The sequence below is a fragment of the Phyllobates terribilis genome, unplaced genomic scaffold (assembly GCF_046119375.1).
Source record: "Phyllobates terribilis strain yellow unplaced genomic scaffold, ASM4611937v1 Scaffold_7__3_contigs__length_470593459, whole genome shotgun sequence".
Classification (NCBI taxonomy): domain Eukaryota; kingdom Metazoa; phylum Chordata; class Amphibia; order Anura; family Dendrobatidae; genus Phyllobates; species Phyllobates terribilis.
This window is the reverse complement of record NW_027362767.1, coordinates 385,414,051-385,422,289: the sequence shown is the minus strand read 5'-3', so window position 1 is coordinate 385,422,289 and position 8,239 is coordinate 385,414,051. Positions and strand designations below refer to the sequence as shown.

The 8,239-nt window shown below is 44.1% G+C and overlaps 1 protein-coding gene across 2 annotated transcripts in view; it reads left to right on the top strand.

Annotated features, from left to right (window-relative positions):
- The first annotated feature begins 86 nt into the window (after positions 1-86).
- PLD3 (phospholipase D family member 3) overlaps positions 87-8,239 on the top strand; it is a 32,284-nt gene continuing 24,131 nt past the window's right edge. The window contains exon 1 of one of the 2 annotated variants that reach the window (XM_073641476.1): positions 87-132. The gene's annotated coding sequence lies outside the window, so the exon portion shown is untranslated. Of the gene's footprint in view, positions 133-3,838; positions 3,985-8,239 lie in introns of those variants that run through there. The other variant, XM_073641475.1, reaches the window with a different exon arrangement.

Here is an 8,239-nt window from a genome sequence, read left to right as displayed (position 1 = left end):
GAGACACGCTGATTGGTGGACACAGACTCGTGACTGCCAATTGCAACCCGATGCCTCTTGGGAATTGTAGTTTTGTGGGAGGCGCTGATTGCGTGCTGACGTCATCCACAGCGGGTGCAGGATACTGACCTGGTAAATAAACGTGGGACCTAAACCATCTCTTCCGACAATTTTCTCCGGTTGTGGGGGAGGGGAGGTAGGAGAGGGGGATATTCTGTCTGCATGCAAAGCCCTCCAATATTCATATCGCTCCTAGCTGGCTCTGCTCATGTTAATAATGGAGTCATGTACATGCTGGGAGTTGTAGGGATCCCTTAGAGGGATTGTCCACCACTGGATGTCTCCAATATGCTGAATTGAAAAATAAACACGTGAATGAGGCTTTAAGGACACAGACAATATTATTTTCTTCCAAGATCTCAAACTAGATTTCTCTCCACATCTTAAGACTTGTTTATTGCGGGACGAGTTGTAGCTTTGAATGACACCAGTCATTTTATGATTGTGGCAAAACCAAACTAGTATGATATTTTTACATTTTTTTTTACAAACTTCAGATTTTTTTTAAGCCAACAATGTAATAATAATAGAAAAAAGTGACCATTTGAGACTTTTTTATCATTTTATTTTTCTGTTGATGGAGCTTTGTCAGGACTTTTTTTTTTACTGGAACTAGTTTGGGCTACATAATATACACTGCTCAAAAAAATAAAGGGAACACTTAAACAACAGAATATAACTCCAAGTAAATCAAACTTCTGTGAAATCAAACTGTCCACTTAGGAAGCAACACTGATTGACAATCAATTTCACATGCTGTTGTGCAAATGGAATAGACAATAGATGGAAATTATTGGCAATTATCAAGACACCCTCAATAAAGGAGTGGTTCTGCAGGTGGGGACCACAGACCACATCTCAGTACCAATGCTTTCTGGCTGATGTTTTGGTCACTTTTGAATGTTGGTTGTGCTTTCACACTCGTGGTAGCATGAGACGGACTCTACAACCCACAGAAGTTGCTCAGGTAGTGCAGCTCATCCTGGATGGCACATCAATGCGAGCTGTGGCAAGAAGGTTTGCTGTGTCTGTCAGAATAGTGTCCAGAGGCTGGAGGCACTACCAGGCGACAGGTCAGTACACCAGGAGACGTGGAGGGGGCTGTAGGAGGGCAACAACCCAGCAGCAGGACCGCTACCTCCGCCTTTGTGCAAGGAGGAACAGGAGGAGCACTGCCAGAGCCCTGCAAAATGACTTCCAGCAGGCCACAAATGTGCATGTGTCTGCACAAACGGTTAGAAACTGACTCCATGAGGGTGGTATGAGGGCCCGACGTCCACAGATGGGGGTTGTGCTCACAGCCCTACACCGTGCAGGACGCTTGGCATTTGCCACATAACACCAGGATTGGCAAAGTCACCATTGGCACCCTGTGCTCTTCACAGATGAAAGCAGGTTCACACTCAGCACATGTGACAGAGTCTGGAGACACTGTGGAGAGCGATCTGCTGCCTGCAACATCCTTCAGCATGACCGGTTTGGCAGTGGGTCAGTAATGGTGTGGTGTGGCATTTCTTTGGAGGGCCGCACAGCCCTCCATGTGCTCGCCAGAGGTAGCCTGACTGCCATTAGGTACCGAGATGAGATCCTCAGACCCCTTGTGAGACCATATGCTGGTGCGGTTGGCCCTGGCTTCCTCCTAATGCAGGACAATGCCAGACCTCACGTGGCTGGAGTGTGTCAGCAGTTCCTGCAAGATGAAGGCATTGAAGCTATGGACTGGCCCGCCCGTTCCCCAGACCTGAATCCGATTGTGCACATCTGGGACATCATGTCTCGCTCCATCCACCAACGTCACGTTGCACCACAGACTGTCCAGGAGTTGGCGGATGCTTTAGTCCAGGTCTGGGAGGAGATCTCACAGGAGACCATCCGCAACCTCATCAGGAGCATGCCCAGGTGTTGTAGGGAGGTCATACAGGCACATGGAGGCCACACACAATACTGAGACTCATTTTGACTTGTTTTAAGGACATTACATCAAAGTTGGATCAGCCTGTAGTGTGTTTTTCCACTTTAATTTTGGGGGTGACTCCAAATCCAGGCCTCCATCGGTTAATAAATTTGATTTCCATTGATGATTTTTGTGTGATTTTGTTGTCAGCACATTCAACTTTGTACAGAACAAAGTATTCAGTGAGAATATTTCATTCACTCAGATCTAGGATGTGTTATTTGAGTGTTCCCTTTATTTTTTTAAGCAGTGTATTCTTTAGGCTGTGTGCCCACGTATCGTTTTTCAAGCGTATATGCTGCGGAATTTCCGCAGCGTAAACGCTTGAAAAACGCATGTATATCCGCACCCCATGGTCCCCAATGGCATTCCGCAATGTCAATGCCCATGTTGCGGATTTTTCCGCAGCGTATATGCTGCGGTCAAAAATCCGCAGCATGTTCATTAATTTTGCGGAAGCGCAGCGGAATCAATGTGCGGATGGTACCCAAGTCTGGATGAGAGGAGACTCTCATCCAGACCTGGGTACCAAAGAACCTGTAAAAAAAAGAATAAAATAAAGTTTATACTTATCTTCTGATGTTTTCCCTCCGTCGCGCTGTTGTCTGAAGGACCTGCCACGTCATTGAGTCATGTGACCCACCACATGACTCAATGACGTCACCGCAGGTCCTGCACACAACAGCGTGAGCCGCTCAAGACTCCGGACGGGGCAGAGAATGCATCGGAAGTTGAGTATAAAATTTATTTTTTTAATTTTTACCATTCTGAACAAGTTGTCAAGCACTTTTCCAAGTGATGCTTGGAGAAGTGCTTGATAACCCGCATGCGGAAATGCATGCAAAGACGCCTCACAAACGCTTCTACCTGGCGGGAAAACCGCATGTAATATCCGCATGCGATTTTCCTGCCAGGGAGAAGCGTAAAAAATATTCTTCAGGTCCGCAACGTGGGCACATAGCCTTAATTGTATTTTTGGGGGAAATGCAGCTACAGAAAATGACTTTTGGCATTTTCATATTTTTATAATGAGGAGGTGAGGTGTGACATCTCCTATTGTGAATGGTGGATCCTGTGTTATCTACTGTATATAGAGGTGTTATCAGTCATTGTACAGGAGGAGGAGGTGAGCTGTGACATCACCTATTGTGAATGGTGGATCCTGTGTTATCTACTGTACATAGAGGTGTTATCAGTCATTGTACAGGAGGAGGAGGTGAGCTGTGACATCACCTATTGTGAATGGCGGATCCTGTGTTATCTACTGTATATAGAGGTGTTATCAGTCATTGTACAGGAGGAGGAGGTGACATCTATTGTTAAGAAAGGTTATAGTTCTTAGAAGGTGGGGATGAAAAAAATGGAAACTTGGGGAAGTTTGAGACAGTTAGGGTACATGCACACGATCAGTAATCACTGCGGATTGGATGCAGCACACTTGCACTGCGTGCAAACCACAGCGGCTAGATGTTACAGCATAGTGGATGGGATTTGTAGAAATCCCATGCCCACTATGTGTCTCCGTGCACCTGCGGATCACCTGAGGACACGGACATGCGGCTCGTCTTTCCAGACCGCAGCATGTCAATTTCTCTTGCGGAGCCACTAGTCTCCGCAAGAGAAATTAGATCACTGTAATGTATGGGATGCGGTGAATCCGCATGGTTCAATGAACACATGCGGCTATACCTGCGTGCAGAGCTTTGGACACAGCATAAAGTATACTGCGTTCAAAGCGCTGCCAATGCCGACTGTGTGCACATACCACTAGAAATCAAAAAGAAGCTCAGCATTAACCCAAGTGACATTTCTGCAGCCCTGGAATAACCACTCCTACAGCAGGAAACCACAGCTGCACAGGCCCCTCCTGGCCGCGTCCTGCCCGGCCCCCTGCACACCAGGCCTGTCTGGGCAGTTGCTTTGTATCCCACAGATGACGGTGGAGGAGGACGCTGCCTGCTGAGCTTGGGGTAGGTTTCACTGCTGACTTCTCTGCTACTTTGTGTCAGTTGTATGGATACAAGGAGGGCTCCTTAATGTCCGCTTTTCTCCTCTGTGACAGCTGACACTATTGTCCTAATATCCTTCTTCTTTCATCTCTTTCTGAGCCGCAGTCCTTGTGTTCAGACCCTACCTTCTCTATGTAAAGATGGGAAACCACAGCGATTTCCAGTGACGACCGTGCTATAGCGCAGTAACCGTGTCGTAGAACAAATGGAAAAGTGGCACGCGTCAAAAGTGCGCTTTGCTGACTGCAGTTATCGCATTACATTATGTCGTGGTGAACATATATTGTAATATTTATATACAATGAGGTCAAAAATGAGTTTCTGCTTTCCATTGCACTTTTTTTTTTAATATATACTCAAGGATTGTTTTCTTGGCTTCATTGTATAAAGTTAGATTGCTTTCCATAAATTTAAGTGTTAATACAAAATTTGTTGAAAAGGGCTTGTAAAAACAAGCAACTTTGCAATTTACTCATTATTAAAAATCATCTCCAATCTTAAAAAACAAAGGTATTTTTAATTGTTTACTGACCCAGGTTATCGGCCACCTCTGCAGTCTATCAGCAGTGGCCGGTCTCCTAGGCAAGGAGTGCAGCTCTTGCAAACTCTATTGAAAATAGCTTGTAAGTGCTGCTCTGAGGCCTGTTGCTGCGCTTCTCCGTTGCTGCAGAGGCAATGCATGGGAGAGTGCACAGATTGGATCAGTGACTCGATGCCGTTGGTTTGAACTGTCAATCATTTAGAAATGCAAGCAGAAAGCCGTGAGCTAGAGGAGTGGTTCACTCCTGAAAATCAATCATGGGACAACCCTTTAAGGCCCCGATTAATCCCTTTTTTTGTACTTTGTTTTAAGCATTTTTATTTTTCCATTAACGTCATTATGGCTTTTGCAACATTTTTACTTTTATTATTATTTTTTTTTCCTCCAATCCTCATCATTTTTAAGTTTGCTCGCCAATATGGATGTGGTTTTCATTATCCAGATGTTTTGAACTAATTCCTTATTTGTGATTTTTTTTTTTTGATATGTCGCACAATTTTTAAGCAATTGTGGAGTATATAATCTGTTATCTGTCCACTTTTTTTTTCCTTTTGGCTCACTTGGAGACTAAAGCCGGTCATACACATTAGATGGCTGTTGGCTGAACAACGCTTTGGGCAGTCATTCGCTTCGCCAGCCATCTCGGCCGTCTCCCCCATACACGGAAGCACTCGCACAAATCACCTGTGTTCGCTATGAAATGAAAACACTGGTCGACATCTTTGCCGGCGGATCATCTTCAGGGGAACAAAGTGATCGTCAGTCTGAATTCGGACATGTCCAATCGACACCTTCCCTGACGATCAGTCAGCCGACGTCCCTATACACATTAGAGTGTCTGCTGCACCCGTCAATAACGGTGGATCCGGTCGAAATTATTCTAATGTGTATGGGGTCTTTACATGCTTAGTGATGTGGTCAAAAAGGCACAGATACAGTAAAAGAGCAAAAAATAAATACATTTTAATTTAAAGTAAACTATTCCGACATCGTGCTCTTTTTTTGCCAGTGAAAAAAAAGAAAGGAGACCAAAAATATTACTTATAAAACTTGCAAATGATGAATCTTTCCCAGAATCATTGGATATTTGTCTTGGTCTGTAAGTTGCAGTTGATTACATATTGCAAAACTGCAGTAAATTACTGTTTGTCTGGTCTCCACTTAATATGTTGGGGGGTAAAAAAGATATCTATTGTTTCCTGTTATCAGCCAATTTATTGTAATGTTCTAAAGTATTATAGGAAAATATACAAACAAACAAACAAAAAAAGCAACAACCCTACTCCATAGTCACTATATAGTCTTCAGTTACATCTCTCCAGTTCTCAGCAACTCCCCTGATACTGACACATTATAGGAGTTCTGTATTTCACAATACAGTGTGCGCAGGTCTATGAGCGGGAGGTATTACGACATGTCAGCGCGGCTTGTACGTCCTTGGTAAACAATGTGGAGTCTACCTTGCTATATACTTATATCTGAACGGCCCTTAGGGGAAAGGTGAAGTGTCCTCGGATCTTCATGGGGAAAAAAAAAACTTGCAGGAAAAACGGGGAGCAGCTCCCCATAATATCCGATGTGAATAAGAAGACTGTGCAGCAATAATAATAAGTGTCCTGTGTTCTGTTATAGCTCTGGCCAGGCTTTCTTTCGCCGGGGATAAAGGGTTAAATATGTTGCCCTCACCATATATCTGAGTACCCCAGCCCAGGTTAACTGACATCCAGCACCCAAATGTCCTTTCTGCTGCCCTCTCTGCTATTAGACTAATTTTCTGAAGTTGCTATCTCTTATTTATTTAGGTTTTTTTTAGAAGCCCTTTGGAAAATAAAAGTAGCCGCTCTGAGATCAGACGCCACCGATCACTGCCACAGCCAGTGATTGGTTGCAGCATGTCCCTATGTCGGAATGTCACCGTATTTACCGTATTTGTTCTCTACCAATTTTTTCTTTTTTTCTTTCGGGGGGTGGGGGGGATAGTTGGACAACCTCTTTGAGGGGTTAATAAGTTATAGGTATGTGTACATTCTTCTCTAGAGGAAGGGTAGAATAAGAGATCGCATGGCCGCATGTAGCAGCCGTTCCATGCGATCCTAACATGCTGGTCCCACATATCCGACATTCACGGTCTGAGCATGGACCGCGATGTCTGGGGCGGCCGCACGTCTTGTGGCCATTGAGATCTGGTCATGAGACCCTCACTTGGTCCAAACATTGTTGTCCGTACTCCTGGTGTGAAACCAGTCCAAGATTATATAAATATATATCTCTTTTTTAATTTATTTATTTTTTCGCTTCAGTTGTTGCATATATGCTCCTTTTCACTGTGATTATGAAAATTGCTGTAAAAAAGTTGGAAAAAAATACAGTGTAAGATTACTTGGATGGGTCTGTTCACATGTTGCAGTCATATACTTGCACAATTGGTGTAAATAATAATTAAAAAAAAAGTGCATGACTGCACCCAGTAGTGATTTCAGGGAATTTATATGCTGAATTATTGGCTGAGAAACCATAACGATTGCCTCTTTTGAATACATGGGTGCTCACCGCGTATGTCACCAGGTACCCATTATCCAGTGCCAGCTTATAGAGATGGGCGACTTGCTCTCAGTAGAGTTAAAGGGTTGTCCAGTGCAAATGTGGGGTAGGTGATTACTTACTGATCGGTGGAGGTCCAAGCACTGGGACCTGCACCGATCAGCAGAAAGGGGAAGTTTTATAATCCCCGTTACAAAAAGAAGCAGCAGGTCGGATGCCCGATTGCCCCTCCATTCATTCTTAATGTGGCTGCTGGAAAAGCGTAGCATAGCGCTAAGTAGCCCGATAGGAAATGAGTGGATCGGCTGTTAGACTGGAGCAGCAGTGTGCACGCCTAACGATCGGTGCAGGTCCCAGCGCTCGGACCACCACCATTCAGCAAGACAACCCCTTTAAATGTAATGTATGTAGTGACTTCAGAGCCGGACACCATAATGAAGCCATATTCAGACATTGGGGCTACTACAGTGGGTACGGAAAGTATTCAGACCCCTTTAAATTTTTCACTCTTTGTTTCATTGCAGCCATTTGGTAAATTCTAAAATTCATTTTTTTCTCATTAAAGTACACTCAGCACCCCATCTTGACTGAAAAAAAAACAGAAATGTAGATATTTTTGCAAATTTATTAAAAAAGAAAAACTGAAATATGACATGGTCATAAGTATTCAGACCCTTGGCTCAGGCACTCATATTTAAGTCACACGTTGTCCATTTCCTTGTGATCCTCCTTGAGATGGTTCTACTTCTTCATTGGAGTCCAGCTGTGTTTAATTAAATTGATAGGACTTGATTTGGAAAGGCACACACCTGTCTATATAATACCTCACAGCTCACAGTGCATGTCAGAGCAAATGAGAATGATGAGCTCAAAAGGAACTGCTCAAGGAGCTCAGAGACAGAATTGTGGCAAGGCACAGATCTGACAAAGGTTACAAAATAATTTCTGCTTTACTCAAGGTTCCTAAGAGCACAGTGGCCTCCATAATCCTTAAATGGAAAAAGTTTGGGACCACCAGAAGTCTTCCTAGACCTGGCCATCCAGCGAAACTGAGCAGTCGTGGGAGAAGAGCCTTGGTGAGAGAGGTAAAGAAGAACCCCAAGATCACTGTGGCTGAGCTCCAGAGATGCAGTA